General features: G+C 58.1%; 1 long non-coding RNA gene across 2 annotated transcripts; it reads right to left on the bottom strand.

Annotated features, from left to right (window-relative positions):
• Nucleotides 1–10,549: 10,549 nt before the first annotated feature.
• LOC142819926 (uncharacterized) lies at nt 10,550–15,232 on the bottom strand. 2 transcript variants are annotated; one of them, XR_012897609.2, is made up of 3 exons: nt 15,116–15,232; nt 14,896–14,990; nt 10,550–14,524 (listed from the first exon to the last, which is right to left on the bottom strand). It is a non-coding gene; the product is annotated as an uncharacterized LOC142819926 (long non-coding RNA). The 2 variants fall into 2 exon arrangements; XR_012897610.2 differs by having other exon boundaries at nt 10,550–13,969.
• Nucleotides 15,233–15,923: the final 691 nt, after the last annotated feature.

Here is a 15,923-nt window from a genome sequence, read left to right as displayed (position 1 = left end):
CAGGGGCTGCAGGTCCGGAGTGAGGGGCACCGGCAGTGCAGGTGAAATGAGCAGCTCTCCTGCCTGTAGGGTGCCAGAGCTGCTCCGCCCAACCCCCTGCTATCCCAGCTTGTACTCAGGGGAATGTGGCAGCATCCACAAGTTATGGGAAGGGCTTGAGGGCAGCATGGCGGGTGGGCAGCTGTCCGTCCCCAAACCCAGCCTGCTGCCAGGGCCAGGGCATGGATCTGGGGCAGCAGGGCCCAGGCTGGGGTCTGGCTCTGGGTGGTCCTGTTCCCATCTCTGCCACTGGTTCCGGTTCAGGCTACTCAGCACTCACCCACCCTGGGTCTCCCTTCCCCTCTCTGTGCAATGGGCACAGTTAGACCAGCCATGGGCACTGGCCTAGTTGCTGGTAGCCAAGTGCGTTGGAGGGCTCTCTGGGACAGAACTGCAGGGCTCCGCTCCCCCAGCCAGGTCGAATTCCCCAGCCACCTCGGGTGCTGGCTGCTGAGCCCTCAGGCCCCACATAGCGCATTTCCCCAGAGAGCCCCCAGCAAGCTGGCCATGTCCCTGGCTCTGGGGATCATTGTCAAGACAAGCGGGCTGACGACCCGCCAAGTGCTCCCACCTCTGGGCTCCTCCTGGAATGGGGAAGGGCTGGGGGCAGAGAACAGGCACTGGAATACGGGAGAGGGCAGGAGAACGGCTTGGCTGGGAGAACAGGTGAAGCCCAGTTGTGATCTACATGTCGGAGAGGACGTCCCAGTGCCTTTCTCCTACCCCTGGGAGCCCTGCGGAAGGCATTTGGGGTCTGCCTGAGACCCAGGACTGCTTGCATCTCTCTGATGTCCCCTCAGCTTTGTCTGGAAGTGGGAGAGGGGCTGAGAGGCTGCTGCCGGGCTAAGGGAGCTGTCACCAAGGCCAGGCTCTGGGCCCTTGCATGGCGGTGCGGAGCTCAGCTGCTGACCCACTGTGGCAGTCAGAACAGGTGGCTCCTGGGAGCTGCAGCCCGTCTGTCAGCTGGGTTGGGTGTCACGGCTGGGGGCGCGGGGGAGGGACAGGTGATCCCTGGGGGGATCTAGAACAGCCAAGTGCAGGGGGGAGCCCAGGCGGAGGGTGCGGTGACGAGGCTGCTTAGCGATAACGACAAACCCCTGGAGGCAGGGACCTGAGGGTCCTTGTGCGAGTGTGAGAGCGAGCGAGCGTCCAAGGGAGCCACCCCCGGCAGGCAGGGCAGCCCATGCATGGCTCCCGGGTGAAGGTTGGGCTAGGACCATGGGCAGCCACATCCCAGGCCCTGCTGTGGACTTTCCCACAGGCACCCAGCAGTTCATGTTGTTGGGACCCTCTGGGCTGGGAGGTGCTGCAGAAACGCAGCTGTTCTCTGCACTAAGGATGCTGGCAGGAGCTGAGGCCCTTGTCTAACCTCTCCCCTCCCAGGTGCGGCCAGGTGTGAGCGAATAAAGCAGCCTCATCCTCGCTCTGTGCCAGCGGGGAAACTGAGGCACAAAGCAATCTGCCCTGGTATCAGAGGCTGGAGAGAGGCAGTACCCCAAGCCCAGCCTGCGCTCTGGTGCTGGGCTGTTCAGTGCCTCTCCCAAGCAGCCCTGGCCCAGCTGGTGGGTTTGCCCCTGGAGCGCCACAGAGCCTAGGGAGATCAGCGGGCCGGGCTGGAGTGGTACCGCCGGGCTGAGAGCTCAGGCTGGATGAGGAACCAGGACAGGTGCAGGGGAGGCCTTGGTGGAGGGGGGGGGGGGTTGTGGCTGCCATGGATACACCCTGTCACAGGCCAGGGCCACCAGGCCCCAGGCAGGCTCCTCAAGCTGCTGTTTGGCCATTTCCCTGCCAGTCTGTCAGCACTCAGATGGCATCAGCCGGCCCCGCTATCGGCTCCTCCTCTGCCAGAATGCGCCAGAGCCCGTTCACACGCGGGAGGGCCACGGGTGTGTCCCCTGAGCCGACTCGGGTGAACTCTCCAGGGCTCAGTGCAGCCTTTTCCTGTCCTGGCTGCGTTCCCCCCGGGGCGAGGGAGCCCAGCTTGGCTGCCTTGCAGGGCGCAGAGTAGAGCCCAGCGGTGCACGCTGCGTTCAGTTGTGGGATTTTCACACGCTGCTGTCCCAGCGCCCCCCGACGGCGGGGCTGACTCCTGAGCACGCAGGGCCGGCCATTCCTGAGAGCCAGGCCCTGAGAGCGTTATGGGCGCCGGCTGCCCTCCCTCATCTCTGCTCAAGCCCTGCCAGCCACCGGCCCCACCTGGGTTGTTCCCCTCCCCCTCCCTGCAAACCCAGCTGCCGTGGGACCTTTCCCCTCAGCTTGGCCGGGCCGTGTGGCATTGCAGGGCGAAGCCTGGTCAGGGAGCTCCCCGCCTCATCCAGGCTCTCGCAGGCCAAGCCCATCGCCACGCGCAGCCTGGCAGTGGCCAAGGCCGAGTTTTGCTCCCAGGTCCAGGCTGGCCTGTGGGGGCGGGGGGGGGGGGGGCTGAATGGTTCAGGACGTTTCTCCTGCCCGGGCCTCTGGTTGCACAACACGCTCCCATTCCCAGCATTGCGCGGTTCCTGCTGTTAAAGAGCACAAGGAGAAATACAGCCGCTTAACTAGAGCTCCCCAAAGCAACCCGGGGAGAGGGCAGAGTCTTTCCAGGGGCCTGGGTCCAGTCTCCAGCCACGAGTCCCATTCCTCGGCCTTTTTGTGGGTTCAGCCGAACTCTGGGACACCACACGGTGCGCTCAGGTTTTAGGGACTGCAGAAGGGACCTGTCAAATGAGTCCTCAGAGTTCAGTGCTCCCTTTCCTCCCTGTCCCTCAATGACCAGTAGATGGCAGCAGAGATAACAAACATATTTGATTGGTTCTGGCTATGTCTACACGACAGAGTTTGTTCGGAAAAACGGCCGTTTTCCCAAAAAAACTTCACTTACGTCCACACTGCAATCATGCTCTTTTGAAAGAAAAATCGAAAGAACAGAGGGGGGTTTTCCGACATTGGCAAACCTCTTTTGATGAGGCAGAAGCCTTTTTGCGAAAGAGCTCTTTTGGTAAAAGGCGTGTGTGGACGGGGACGAGGGAGTTCTTTCGAAAGAAGAAGAAAAAGCACAAGTGTCCTGGTGGCCGCTCTGTCCATAGTTATAACTTACATGTGAGATAGCGTCCATTCGGTGTGGACGCTCTCTTTTGAAAAAGCAGCTCGCTTTTTCGATACGCTTTGGCAGTGTGGATGCGCTCTTTCGGAAGACGGGTTTTTTTTGGAAGATCTCTTCGGGAAAAGCTTCTTCCAAAAGAAGCCTGCAGTCTAGATGTAGCCTCTCATTGCAGAGACTATTGTATGGGGGCTCTTTGATGCGCAAGTTAGCAAGATAATTTCCCCTTCTTATACTCTCACCTCCTCATCACTGTTGGAGATAAGCCGCACCCACTCTGATGTCATTAGCACTGAGGTCACACTCCCATCTCTGTACCCCTGCCTTTTGTCTTCTCTTTTCTCTTCAGCATCTGAGGAAGTGAGTTGTAGCCCACGTAAGCATCTGCCCTAATCAACTTATTAGTCTGTAAAGTGCCACCAGACTCGTTTTTGCTGAAACAGACTAGGAGGGCTCCCCCTCTGAAACCTGTCTTCACACCCATGGGGCCTCAGGGCCTGAGAGGGGCTTGGGGTTCAGGGGGAACATGGGCTCTGGGCTGGTGGTGTGGGCTCTGGGTGGAACCAAAAATAAGGGCCTCAGGGTTCAGGAGAGGGTTCCAGGATGGGGCAGGACAACAAAGGTCCCTCTAGCCCAGTACCCTGTCTTCCGAGGGAAACACCAGAACGGTAACATCAAATGAGCCCATTCCTATCTTCTGGCAAACAGAGGCTAGGGACACCATTCCTACCTGTCCTGTCTAATAGCCATTGATGGACCTAACCTCCATGAATTTATCTAGCTCTTTTTGGAACCGTGTTGTAGTTATGGCTTTCCACCATCCTCTGGCAGGGAGTTCCACAGGTTGAATCTGCAGCATGGGACACAGTGACAGGGTTCATCCAGGGTAAATGGTGGATTTTCTATAACTTGGTGTCTTTGAATCAGAGTAAGTCAGCCTGCCAGTTCTGGTGGGTCTATGACAGGAGTGGATGGGTGAGGTTCTGTGGCCTGCAATGTGCAGGAGGTCAAACCAGATGATCACGATGGTCCCATCTGCCTTTAAAGTCTGAGTCTATGAGCCCTGCCTTGGACTCCTGCCCCCAGCTCTACCCCTTGGCTCTCTGACTGCCACTGCTCTGACTACTAGGCATGACTGCCCAAGCTAGGAGTCTGAGAGGGCTTTGTTTGGGGAGGTGGTGGTGTTATGCCAATGGAAAAACTCCTGTGCAAGTGGGCTGCCTCTAAGCTAGGGGGCTCTGCTGGCACAGCTATGTCAACATAGGCTCTGGAGTATAGCCGCACCCTCGGCTTTTGTGTAAATGGTGTTTCAAGTCCACAGAGAAAAGGCTGAAAACATGACCCGGGTGTGTCCTCACGGCTCAGAAAGCAAAAGCCCATAAAAGACTTAAATTGAATTACTTATTTATTTCTCTTTCATCTCATTAGTTTAAGCCAGCCTCATGACTTCTTTAATTTGGCTCCTGATGTTGGTCCACCGGAGGTTGACTGTGCTCCCAGGACACAGAATTTTGTATTGATGTAGCATCTATCTGAGGTGGTTTCATTTTTGCTATTCCAGGAAATTAAAGGGGAGGCAGCAGCCGACAGGAGACTACAGAGTTAGTAGAAGGTTGGATTAAAATCTGGCTGACACAAGCAGTAAACAGACACGATATTTTTATTCCGGGGTAAGTAGCAGATTTCTTTATACACAAGTATGTACAAACAAGTATCTGGCCACTTAATGCCATGGATGCTGATGTTTGACAGACATACCATGCATCTGGGTCCTCCTGGACATGACATTATTTGATCCTCCAATCTCCATGCAGGAACATATACGGAAAATTTCCCTGAGAATCTACAACCACTTCCAGGAAGTTGTGGGAAGGGGTCTGCCAAGAACTATTGGCCATGTTGGACCTCGAGGTTGTAGAGGAATCCCTTAGTGCAGTGTTTCTCACACTGGGGCTACGTCTACACTGGCCCCTTTTCCGGAAGGGGCATGTTAATTTCAGCGATCGTAATAGGCAAATCCGCGGGGGATTTAAATATCCCCCGCGGCATTTAAATAAAAATGTCCGCCGCTTTTTTCCGGCTTTTAGAAAAGCCGGAAAAGAGCGTCTACACTGGCCCCGATCCTCCGGAAAAAGCGCCCTTTTCCGGAGGATCTTATTCCTACTTATTCCGCACTCCCTTGCTACCCAGCTTAGAAGCTCGAGCCAGCAGTGGCACAGAAGGCTGGGTGGCAATACCAGACCATGCTTCCCTTCCTTCTGTGCCACTGCTGGAAGCAGCACTGCTTTCTAAGAGGGTTGGCTGGGGGGGGGGTGACATCTGACCAGTTGTCACCCCCCCCCCCAGCCAACCCTCTTAGAAAGCAGTGCTGCTTCCAGCAGTGGCACAGAAGGAAGGGAAGCAATACCCTACCATGCCAGCCTTCCGTCTCCACTGCTGCTGGTGGTGGCCCGGCCTTCTGAGCTGCCCAGATTAGAAGACAGGACTGCTGTGAGCGGTGGCGCAGAAGGAAGGACAGCAACAGCATCACCTGCCACCCTGTGTTAGGTGGTGTGGCTAGTGGTGGCGCTGACTTCTGAGCTGGGCACTTGGCCCGTGGCCACTGTTCTGCTGCTGCCCAGACCCAAAGGCAGAGCCACCGCCAGCAGCCGCGCAGATGGAAGGGTGCCAATACTGTACCGTGCCCCCTGCCTTCTGTTTGCTGCTGGCTGTGGCGCTGTCATCCGCGCTGGGCGTGTGACTAGAGATCATTCCTCTGTGGCCGCCGAGCTCGGAAGACAGCGCCACTAGCAGCAGCGAAGAAGGAAAAGTGGCCATATTCCTTCTGCGCTGCTGCTGGCAGCAGCATTGAGTTCTGAGCTGGGAGTCCTGCCAGAACCCCCCCCCCCCCCGGCCCCGCAGCGTGGAAAGCAGGGCTGCCCCCGGCGGTGGCACAGACGGAAGGGTGGCAGGAACAGATCTTGCCATCCATTCTTTTGTGCTGCTGCTGCTGGCAGCAGGGTTGCCATTCAGGCTGGGTACCACTTCTTGGCCACCTCCTTAGAAGGCAGGGCCACTGCCAGTGTGGCACAGAAGGAAGGGAGACAATACCCTCCCATGCCAGCCTTCCTTCTCCACTGCGGCTGGGAGAGGCGCTGCCCCCAGCAGTGGGGCAGAAGGAAGGAGAGCAGCACCAGCAAATGCCACCCTTTGTGATGCGCTGCTGCAGGTGGCCAGGGGCTTCCGCTCTTTGGCCTCCCAGTTTGGAGTTCTGCATTGCCAGCGGCCGTGGCACAGAAGGAAGGGAGGCAGTGCCACACGAGGCCACCCTGCCTTCTCTGCTGCTCCCGGTGGCAGCACTGACTTTCCGGCTGCCCAGCTTGAAAGGTAGAGCTGGTGCCAGCAATGGCACAAAAGAATGGCAAATACCCTTCCATGCCACCCCTCCTTTTGCACTGCTGCTGGCACTGGCACTCCCTTCTGAGGTGGGCACCTGGCCAGCGGCATCCACTCTCTCGTCACCCCGTTCGGGAGGCAGGGCTGCCAGCAGCCACAGTGCAGAACAGAGTGGCCAGAAAGTAGTGGCCACTGGCGGGATATCCCGCTCAGAAGACAGCGCCACCGCCAGCAGTGGTTCAGAGGGAAGAGCGGCAATAGCATCACACGCCATCCTTCCTGCTGTGCTGCTGCTGGCGGAGATGCTGCCATTGGATATGGGTGCCTGGCCGGTGGCCACCCAGCTTGGAAGGCAGCCCCTCCACCAGCAGCAGTGCAGAAGGAAGGGAGGCAAGATCATCTCATCGCAACCATCCTTCTGTGCTATGGTTAGTGGGGGTGCTGATTTCTGAACTGGGTAACCTGCCGGCAGGGGGCATGGTGACAGTACCGTTCCATGCCACCCTTCCATGCGCTGCCATCCAAACTGAGTGCCCAGACTGGGTCCGCTGCTCTCCAGCCACCGAGCCTGGAAGGCAAGGAAAAATCGGAGCCTTTTTTAATATTTCCAAAATCAGCCTGGAGGAAGATTTGAAGGCCAAAGAAGAGGTCATGTCAGGGAAAACCTGGACGGCTACTCACAACCCCTCTGCACTTGTCTTGCAATCTTTTGGGTTGGTAGCCCCCATTGGAGAAAGGCTGCACTTGGGGATTCCCTAATAACCCTGAGGTCCTATATGGCCAAAAGTTTCTGGCTGATCATTTCCCACAACTTCCACTGAATAGGTCATAGATGGGGCCCTACCATACGCACCCTGCATGCTGGTCAATTTCATGATTAGATGTTTTACCATTTCAGATGTTTACATGGGACATTTCACAGTGTTCTAACCGTGCAGGTTCTGACCCAAAATGGGATTGTGCACAGGGGAGGGGGAGGGATTTGCAAAATTGTTGTGGGGAGGGGGTCCCAAGAATGCCACCTCCACTTCTGGGCTGCCTTCAGGGCAGAGCGACAGTAGGTACCACCTTCAGCTCTGCACTGGCTCTCAAGGTGGCTCTGATCTCCCCACCTAGAGTGGCTATGCAAGGGGAGGATGTGACGGCGCGTTGGGGGTCCCCCGTCTCCTGCACCCCGAGATGGCACAAACAGACTGCACCAGCCGGTGGAATAGAGGAAGTTTATTGCTCCTCCAGGATACAGCACAGCACAGATGGAATCTGGTCACAGAGCTGGGCTAGGATGCCTCAGGCCCCCTTGAGATGGGGGAGACTGGGCCCCTAAACTCCAGCCCCTTTCCCTAGGCTGTCTCCTCCATGCTCCCAGACAGCCATCAACTCACTCTCCTCCAGCCCTGCCCCCCAGCCAGGGCAGCATTCCCCCTTCCTTTGTCCCTCTCCATGGGGGGTGTCTGGTTCAACCGGTTTGGCGTCACCTTTGCATACTGAGGTTTTCCCTGCTGGGTCTTGGTTCAGACAGCAGAGGTCACCACAGCCCAGCAAGTACCCCCACTACGTCACAGTTCTCCCCCCTCCGAAAGCGAACTGAGCAGGGTCACTCCGCTCGTGACCTAGGGAAGTTCAGGCCCCTTGCCACGGGACAGCGTGTCGGCGATGATGTTGGCGCTCCCCTTGACGTGGATCACTTCCATGTCATAGTCCTGCAGGAGCAGGCTCCACCGCAGCAGCTTGGCGTTGGTCCCCTTCATCTGGTGCAGCCAGGTCAGGGGGCAGTGGTCGGTGTACACCGTGAAACGCCGGCCAAACAGGTACGGCTGCAGCTTTTGCAGGGCCACACCATGGCTAGGCATTCCCTCTCTACGGTCGCGTAGCTCCGCTCCCGGGGTAGCAGTTTCCTGCTCAGGTACACGATGGGGTGACGTTCCCCTTTCTCGTCCGCCTGCATCAGCACCGCCCCCAGCCCGGTGTCCGAGGCGTCCGTAAACACGATAAAGGGCTTGTCAAAGTCCGGGTTTACCAACACTGGGGCCTTGGCCAGGGCTTCCTTCAGTGCACAGAGAGCCCTCTGGCACTGCTCCGTCCAGACCACCCTGTCGGGCCCCCCCTTCCTGCACAGCTCTGTGATCGGGGCAGCGATGGAGCTGAAGTTGGGCACAAACCTCCGGTAGTACCTCACCATCCCAATGAAAGCCTGGACCTGCTTCTTGGTCTGGGGCACAGGCCAGTCTCGGATGGCTCCCACTTTGGCCGGCTCTGGCTTCAAGCAGCCACTCCCCACCTTATGGCCCAGGTAGGACACTTCGGCCATTCCAACCTTGCACTTCCCAGCCTTTACGGTCAGCCCAGCCTCCCTCAGCCGATCCAGTACCTGGCTGACCTGGGCCACGTGTTCCTCCCAGGACTGGCTGAAGATGCAGATGTCATCGATGTACGCTAGGGCACAGTTCTCCATTCCCCGCAGCAGCTGGTCCACCAGGCGCTGGAAGGTGGCCGGCGCCCCTTTGAGGCCAAAGGGCAGGACCAGGAACTCATAGAGCCCCAGCGGTGTGATGAAAGCCGATTTCAGTCTGGCCTCCTGGTCTAGCGGCACCTGCCAGTAGCCCTTGGTGAGGTCCAGGGTGGTGAGGTAGCGAGCTCCCCCCAGCTTGTCCAGGAGCTCGTCGGGCCTTGGCATCGGGTAGGCATTGGACACCGTGATGGCGTTGAGCTTCCGGTAGTCCACGCAGAACCGGATCGACCTGTCCTTCTTGGGGACCAGCACCACGGGCGAGGCCCAGGGGCTGGAGGATGGCTGGATCACCCCCAGGACCAACATGTCCTGGACCTCTCTCTCCAGGTCCTGGGCTGTCTTCCCCGTGACTCTGAATGGGGAGCAGCGCACCGGGGGGTGAGTGCCCGTCTGCACCCGGTGGACAGCCAGGTTGGTGAGACCAGGCTTGTTGGAGAACAGCTGCTGGTGGGAGCGCAGCACCTCTCGGATCTCGGCCTGCTGGCCCGGGGTGAGCTGGTCCGAGAGGGAAATTGACTCCAGCGAAGAGTCCTCTCCGGTCCCAGGGAACAGGCCTACCAGGGGATCCTCCCCCTGCTCCTCCCAGGGCTTACACACGGCCAGCACCAAGTTCTCCCTGTCCCAGTATGGCTTCATCATGTTCACATGATACACCCGCTGGCCGCGCGTCCGGCCCGTCAGCTCCACCACATAGTTCACCTCGTTCAGCTGCTTAACCACCTTGAAGGGGCCGTCCCAGGCGGCTTGCAGCTTGTTCTTCCGCACGGGGATCAGGACCATCACCTGGTCCCCGGTAGCATAGGCGCGGGCCCGTGCATTGCGGTCGTACCAGACCTTCTGCTTCCTCTGGGCCCTGCTCAGGTTCTCTCTGGCCAGGCCCATGAGCTCGGCAAGTCTTTCCCGGAATGTCAGGATGTATTCCACGACCGGTTCACCCTCTGGGGAGACCTTCCCCTCCCACTCGTCTTTCAGTAAGTCCAGGGGGCCCCTCACTCACCTCCCATATAACAGCTCGAACGGCGAGAACCCCGTGGACTCCTGGGGCACCTCCCTGTATGCAAACAGCAGGTGGGGTAGGTACTTGTCCCAGTCCTGCGGGTGTTTGTGCATAAAGGTCCGTAGCATCTGCTTCAGAGTCCCATTGAACCTCTCCACCAGCCCGTTGGTCTGGGGGTGATACGCCGAGGCCCAGGTGTGCTGCACCCCACTCTTCTCCCACAAGCACCGGAGCAGGGCCGACATGAAGTTGGATCCCTGGTCCGTGAGAACCTCCTGGGGAAACCCCACCCTGCTGAAAATGGTCAGCAGGGCATCTGCCACCGTGTCTGCCTCGATAGAGGGCAGGGCCACGGCCTCGGGGTAGCGGGTGGCAAAGTCCACCACCACCAGGATGTATTTCTTCCCTGTCCGGGTCGCTCTGCTGAAGGGCCCCACAATATCCATCGCCACCTTCTGGAAAGGCTCCTCTATGATGGGCAGGGGTCTCAACGCAGCTTTCCTCCTGTCTTGGGCCTTCCCCACTCGTTGGCAGGAGTCGCAGGACCAGCAGTACTGCTGGACAGCTGCAAACATCCCCGGCCAGTAGAAGTTTTGGAGCAGCCTCAGCCGCGTGCGCCGGATCCCCTGGTGTCCCGAGAATGGGATGTCATGGGCCAGGTGTAGCAGCTTGCGGCGATACCTTTGGGGAACCACCAGCTGCCGCTGGAGCCCCCACTTCCCTACCGTCCCGGGGGAAAGCCATTCCCGGTACAGAAATCCCCTCTCCCACCGGAACTTCTCCTGGCAATCTCCTCCTAGGGGTTGAGCTGCACCCAGGTCAGCCCAGTCCCTCAGGGCCTGCAGGGAGGGATCCGCCCGCACCTCCGCCTGGAATTCCCAGCTGGGGCTGGGACAGGGCCGTGGTTCCCCCCACTGCCTAGGTCCAACTCTAGGTCTGCTGGGACGGGGCCCTGGGCCCCCTGTTGGGGAACCTCCTCGAGTTCCGGGCCGCCAGCCCCTCGTGTGCTCTGGCTACGGGTGGTGACCAGCGTCCTATGGGGTCCATCTGGCCACTCCTCTAGGTCACTCCCCATCAGCACGTCGGTGGGCAAGTGCGGGTGCACCCCTACTTCCTTGGGGCCCTCCTTGGCCTCCCATTTCAGATGCACCCTGGCTACGGGTACCTTAAAGGGGGTGCCGCCTATGCCCCTCAGTGTCAGCTGAGTGTCGGGTAGCATACGGTCTGGGCCCACTATGTCGGGTCGGGCCAGTGTCACCTCTTCCCCCGTGTCCCAGAAATCCATCACCTTCCTGCCATCCACCTCCAGGGGTATGAGGCAGTCCCTTCGCAGTCCCGGTGCATGGATAAATCTGTCTCCCAAGTGTCAGACCTCCCAGGGGAGGTGCACTGAGCATCCTTCCCCCCTCTCCGAGTGGAGGTTTGCCTGCCAGCCCCTGCCTCTGGGGCAGCCTGCCCTTCCTCCCGCCCCAGCCAGTTAACCCTGGAAAGTCCCAGGTCATGGGACCTGTTCTTGCGCCGGGTGCATTGAGCCCTCTTGTGGCCTCAAGTTAGGAAGGTGTTATTGCATCTACACTGTCCTTTGCGTCTACACTGTTGTGTTGACAAAGCGGCTTGCTTTGTCGACAGAACTGGATGCAGTCTAGACGCTCTTTGTCAACAGAAGCTTTGTTGACAGTATCTGTCGACAAAGCATGTAGTCCAGACATACCCTTCAAATCTTCAGTAGGCTTACGTAGTAAAGCCTCTGTCTCATTTCTCTTCCATGCACGGCAGATTTCCTCAGCAGCTGCCTTTGCCCTATTTGTAACCTTGAATGATCCTTGCCACTTGGCCACCAGATTTGACTTCAAGGTTGGCAGCAAAGATGAAACCTCCCCCTGGGTTTGAATTTTCACATTGAATGTTGTCGATCCATTCCTGGTTCTGAGACAACACCAGGTTCTCCCATAACAAAGCCTGCTGGGGCTCCAAGATTCCCCTCTGACCGAACACGTCTTGCACCACGGTGGTTGTTCCTGGGCCTGGCTCCTCCCATGTCAGGTGGTGGAGATCTAGGACCCTGCGGGGCTGCCTCCCATATAGCAGCAGATAAGAGGAAGCGTGGAATAAACCAGGCTGAGTGATGGGCTCTCCGGCTGGTCCACCAGTGGAATTCCAGATTCAGGGGGCAACATGATGTACAGTCCAAGGTCCCCACAAAAGAAAGGGGCTGCAGCCCCCTCTGGTTGGCTCAGGGCTTATCACATCCCGCCCCCTCCTCTTCCCTAATGGAGGGAAAAGGGTCAACCCCCATCCCCCATTAAATGGGTGGCTAGTGTGGGAGCTCCAGAGGTTCGAGCAAAGGGGTCTATAGTCTTAGCAAAGGCTGGCCCTGCTCTCAGGCCTGGGGCAGCTGCCGGTGGCAGAATCTCTTCTGCAGCCAGGACTCCTGTGGCTCCATCTTCAGCATCTCCCCAGCTCAGTCTCCGGTTCTCTGTTGTCTGTCCCCTTTCAAGCTGTCTGGCTCGGTGAGGTGCGTCAGTGCAAAGGTGCATCCCCTGGCCCAATGGGGGGAGGCAGTGGCTCTCGCGCGCTCGGCTCACTGAGGCTGCCAGCCCACTCCTCATGCCCAGGGGTCTGGAACCCCACTCTGTGCTCAGCTCATCAGGGTTCGGTCTGTTGGCCTCTTCGCCCCTTTCTGGGGAGTTATCCCTGGAAGGCTCCTCCCTGAGTTCCTATCTCCTGCCTGCTCACCCCTCTTTAGCCATCCTTCCACTCTGCTTCCCAGCCCTTTGATCCTCCCAGCTGCTGTTATCTGGCTAGTCAGCAGTGTCAGGCAGTGCCTGGATTAACCCTTTGGTTTCTGAGCTAGCGAGTGGGAACATAACCCCCCATGACAGGCTCCCTTTGAAATGCCTCTTTCAGCTGGAGCAGGTGCTGCAGGGGCAGTGGGCAATGTGTCCTCATCTCTTCCATCCAGGTGCAGTGTGTGTATATCCATGTGTGGAATAATGTTATGTGCACAGAGACGTGTGTATGTGCACCACCACTCGAACCAAAACCCAGCTGTGGGCACTCCACTAATTGGATGGGTGGCATTAGAATCTCTCCTCAGCAGCCACCCAAGTGCATAGCCTACAGGAAACACTGGCGTTGGGGCGGGATCCCAGTAACCCAGGCCTCCTTTCTAACCCCTTCTGGCTCAATGGGGGCATTCCATAGCCCTGAAAAGGCCTGATCCCTGCAGAGCCTCAGGAACCTGGGGAGAGGGTGGGATGGAGTGGAGCTGGCGCATCACCGTGGCTGTGATGTCCTCCTGTCTCCTGTCTGCTCCCAATCTCCCCTGGCCCAGGAGTCTTTCTCTTTCAAGAGGTCCTGGGGCAAAGGGATGTGGGCAGGGCCTTCCGTGAGGACCTTTCAGAGACTTGGATTCTCCCCCTCCCAGGAATCAGGGAGGATTAATGGTAACAGGCACTCTGGGATGGACTCGTCTTCCTCTCTAGTGACCTGCAGTGTCAGACACCCCCCACCCCATTGGAGGGGGAGCTCCTGCCTCCATACCCTCTGTCTGCCTACAACAGCTGTCCTTTAGCAGCTTCTCATTGGCAGACCTGTCTGGCTTTGGTGGCTGTGTTCTTCCTTTCCCATAGGGTAGCATCCTTGGCCCCACAGACTTGCAGAGCTGCCTACAGGAGGTTGGGAGGGGAGCTGAGCGGGGGGAAGAAGAGAGGTCAGACTCGTCCTCCTGCTGGGGTCAGTCTCAGAGGATCTGGCGAGTTTCCACAGGGCTCCCATTACCCAGTGGAGGGTAGCCTCAGGAGGGAGGGGCATCATTTCTCCAGGGGTCCCATTGTCCGGCTTCCGTCAGTGCCGCTTTTCTATTGGGTCCCATTTCCCAGCTGGGTTTCCTTCCCTCTGATGTAGCAGCAGTTCATAGAGCCGGTAAATCCCCTCCCTGGCCAGCTGGCTCATATCCTGGACTGGGTCACTGAAAAAGACAATTGCAGCTAAGCCACCAAGTTCCCTAGATGGGGAACGGTGCTAAGACCTTAGGGAAGGGAAGAGAGGGGGCTCCATCAGTATTCTCCTGGCTGCTCCCAATCTCCCCGGGCCCAGGAGTCTTTCTCCTTCAAGAGGTCCTGGGGCAAAGGGATGTGGGCAGGGCCTTTCATGAGGACTTGCACCTCCAGCTGCTCCAGGAGGATGAGAAGGGACCCAAGGCCAAGGAGGAATCTGGTTGAAACATGGTCCCCCTTAAAGGCCCAAGGTCTCCACTGAACCAAGAGAAAATGAACTCGACTCAAGTCTCTCTCGTTCCCTGCTCTGACTCTGGCTGCCCAAGGGGAGCACTCCTACCCCACAGCCCCTGCGGTTACTGATCCTCCAGCCTGCCTATGCTTGGAGTCAGGAAGCCGGGGTTAGAGGAGACTTATGTCCAATCCGCGGGGGGCGGGGGGAAGGTGAATCAAAACAGGGCTCTGCTGCTCCTTATGGCCTTGGCTCTCCACTGGGACTCTCTGGACTGGATGCAGAAGTTGACACCCTGTGGGGAAAGGACACAGGCCGGGCTCAGTAGACCTGTGCACTGCTATGCAAATAAGCCCTCTCCATCCCCGGGACTGAGCCATGGTGCTCAGGGTGAAATATCTGATTCCTGGATCTCATCAGGGGTTGGATGTGGCAGGGGTGGGGGGTTTGAGGCTCTCACTCCCAAAGCCAACCAGGGCCCTGACTTGAAGTTCCATCTCCTTTCCCTGTACCTGAAGAAGGAAGGGACCCACATAGCTCTGCCCCGACCCAGGATGGCCCACTGGGGTGCAGGCTAGGAGGACACTGGAAAATGGTTTTCCAGCCTCTCCTTTCCAGTCCAGCACTAAGGTAAAACTGCCCCCTGTCCCTCCTGACCATGCTCACCTCCAAGTTGTATTGGCGCTGTCTAGGTCTGGGGGCTCTGCAAGCAGGTTCCCCAGCATGGCCTGCCTGAGGTCAGACAAGCCCTTGTGCAGAGCCTGCAAAGGAAGGGACAGCCATGGGTCACAGCTGGGAAATTGGGAAAACGTCTCCTCCCTGTCATTGGCTGAACAGGGGGCTAATCAGCCTCGAGACTAGGAGGTAGGAGGCTGAGAGGTCTCACCAGATGTCCTAAAGGATAGCTGGGGTCATCACCAGAGGGGATCAGTCTCAGAGCAATCAGAGTCCCACTTCTCTGGATGGCCTCCCACAGTGTTAAGGGTCTCTAGTTTGTCCCAACCTTACCCCTCTGTCCTGCCTGGCTGATGTCAGGGGCTCTTTGTGAGGTCACCACCTCCCTGTCACCTATAGGCTGAGATCTTGCAACAGACCTTTGTGATGTCACTGCCACTCCTGCAAGGCTGAGGTCCTGCCCCCAGCCCGCCCCTCGGGACACATTGACTGATAAGAATACAGTGCTCCCAGACAGAGATGTAAAGAGAGACCCAGCTAAAGAGAGCAAGAGTGACCCCCAGCCATAGAGTCCCAATTGACCTTAACTTAGTGATTTCTATGTGTAGAATTCAGGTGGTACCAGGTGGATGAGACAGAACAGGCTCCACACCTCTCTGAAGCTCTTACCTTCTGAAGAGGTTACACGGAATGGGTGGTAGGGAAGGAGAAAACTCCAGTGAGGTGCCTCTTTATGCTTGTGTAGATTAATCTTAATTCTTTATCAGTCCTCAGGGAGAGACCTTGAGAAGGAGCCTTGCTCCTGCAAAGCCACAGGAATCTCTGAAGTTGCCCCCGCCTTGTGCCTCTGTCCTGATTGGCTGATGTCAGGGCCTCTCTGTGAGGTCACCACCGACCCACCACTTTCCCCCAATAGGCTGAGGTCCTGCAACAGGCCTTTGTGATGTCACTGCCACCCAGGGTGGATATAGGGCAGGGTGAGCGGGGCGACCGCCCCGGGCCCTGCGCTTCAAGAAGCC

The sequence above is a fragment of the Pelodiscus sinensis genome, chromosome 26, assembly GCF_052426305.1.
Source record: "Pelodiscus sinensis isolate ZL-2025 chromosome 26, ASM5242630v1, whole genome shotgun sequence".
Classification (NCBI taxonomy): Eukaryota; Metazoa; Chordata; order Testudines; family Trionychidae; genus Pelodiscus; species Pelodiscus sinensis.
This window is presented reverse-complemented; position numbering and strand designations above follow the sequence as displayed.